This window comes from Triticum aestivum, chromosome 6A (assembly GCF_018294505.1).
Source record: "Triticum aestivum cultivar Chinese Spring chromosome 6A, IWGSC CS RefSeq v2.1, whole genome shotgun sequence".
Classification (NCBI taxonomy): domain Eukaryota; kingdom Viridiplantae; phylum Streptophyta; class Magnoliopsida; order Poales; family Poaceae; genus Triticum; species Triticum aestivum.
In genome coordinates, this window is record NC_057809.1 from 165,843,651 (window position 1) to 165,845,584 (window position 1,934).

Genomic DNA, 1,934 nt, shown 5'->3' on the forward strand with positions numbered 1-1,934 from the left:
TGAGGATGTACATGTGGCGTCTAATCAGGGTTGTCAATGATGTGGCTGAATGAGATTGTAGGAAAAAATAGGTCGGGAGGTAGTTATTAGTTTTAGAGGGTAGAAGTGTATAGATGTTATAATTAACTTTCTGGTGTTCCAGCCTTTCGGTCCTCTAGAATCTTTTAAATCTAATTACGTAGCCCCCACTACCTATTTCTCTCAACATGCAAGCATGTCACCTCATCATTCAACATGCATGAAAGAAAGACTCACCTCAACATGCAACCATGCATAAAAAAACCCACCTCAACATGTAACATGCACGAAGATTTCTGTTCTTTTATAATATTTATATTTAAATAAATATTTTGCAATCATGCCTAATCATTGTGTTAGGAAAATGAGGCAAGTTAATCTAGGGTATTTGTTTGGTTGAACTTGTTGTTCTGTTGATGTCTATAGGTATTGTAGCTTATATGCAAATAAACTATCTAACTGCAGTATCGCGTTTGAAATTAAGTTGCATGGTTTGGCACTGACATTGCACCTTTTGCTGGCCGTTTATTCATCTCATATCTGTGCAGGTCTTTGGAATTGGAAGAAAGTCAGAGCCCTTAGAAGATACTGTGGTGATCTAATCCCTTCTTGACAGCTACATCGTTCATGTTGGCTGAACTTTAGGGCAATAAATTGGTTAGGTACTCTCCAACATTGACCATTGACTTTTACTCTTTTTTCATCATTCTCTGCCTTGGATTTGTATGTGCCACAAAATATAGAAGATAGAGTTTGCAGTATACCATTGGTGTCAATTTGACTCCTGAATTGTCTTTTTATTGCAATTTTGAGAAGTTTATCAACAACAGGCAATAATTTAGAACAATTTCCTTCTTGTTTTCAGTGACCTACAATTAATGGTGTTCATAAAAGCGCTATTATTAGCAGATAATAACGATTTCTAAATACTTGTATGCTAAAACACAATGCATTATTGACGGTGCAACAAAATTTTGAGAATATCCTTGCACTAAATTTGTATATGGTGCAGTCAAAAGATGATTTCAGATCTGCAAGTCAAGCTTCAGAAAAATGTGAAGCTGTAGCTGATCTCAAGAAATTTATTAATGCAAGGCACTCATGGATGAACAAGATACCATGGTGGATTACTGAGATAAGTGGCTACCAATCAAAGCCCAAAGATACAGGTCGAAGTTTCGTGGATTGTTTGCGAGATAGAGTTGAGCACGAGCTCTCTTTTATTCATAAACAGGTGTATATTCTTGATTGAATACTACTCCCTCCGATCCAAAATAATGTCACAGTTTTGAACTAAGGTTGAACTAACCTTGGTTCAAAGCCGCGATACTTAATTTAGATTGGAGGGAGTAACTTCTAAATACAATTTGTGTAATTGTGCTTAACTCTCTGCTATTGTAGGATCAGCAGAAGTCTATAGGATTTAGTCAAAAATATGTTGTAGGATCAGCAGATCTGGCGTTAAGTGATGTAGCTTGCACTTGTTCAGTTCTGCTCACTCTAATCCTGCTGTCTTGATCTGTATATGGCCTAATGTAAAACAGTCTGCTGTATTTTCTTAGCATTCCTTTTTTTTTCTGCTTATGCATCACATGTGATGGCAAACGACCTCTTCATCTTTGTTCTTGACACCATTGTTGCTGATTTGTTTATCTTGCTGCTCCAACTGTGTTTTGCCATTTTGATGTTCACATAGTTTCAGAGCATTCTAAAACAAAATTTGGTTTTCATTAACGTTAGAGAATTCAAAACCTATACCTTGTTTTTGTGCCCTATCACCCTTACCCCCTCCATGGAAAATACACAGGAGCTCCTGAGTGCTCCACCCCCTATATGAATATTAAGTTCAAAAAATATCAGGAAAAATTTAAAAACCTGAAATCTCGGGATATAAAATTTGGGTGCCTAATCTACTC

General features: G+C 36.5%; 1 long non-coding RNA gene across 1 annotated transcript; it reads left to right on the plus strand.

Moving 5' to 3' along the window:
* Positions 1–588: 588 nt before the first annotated feature.
* LOC123130519 (uncharacterized) lies at positions 589–1,476 on the plus strand. The gene is made up of 3 exons (XR_006463860.1): positions 589–680; positions 1,031–1,252; positions 1,420–1,476. It is a non-coding gene; the product is annotated as an uncharacterized lncRNA (long non-coding RNA).
* The last annotated feature ends 458 nt before the right edge of the window (positions 1,477–1,934 follow it).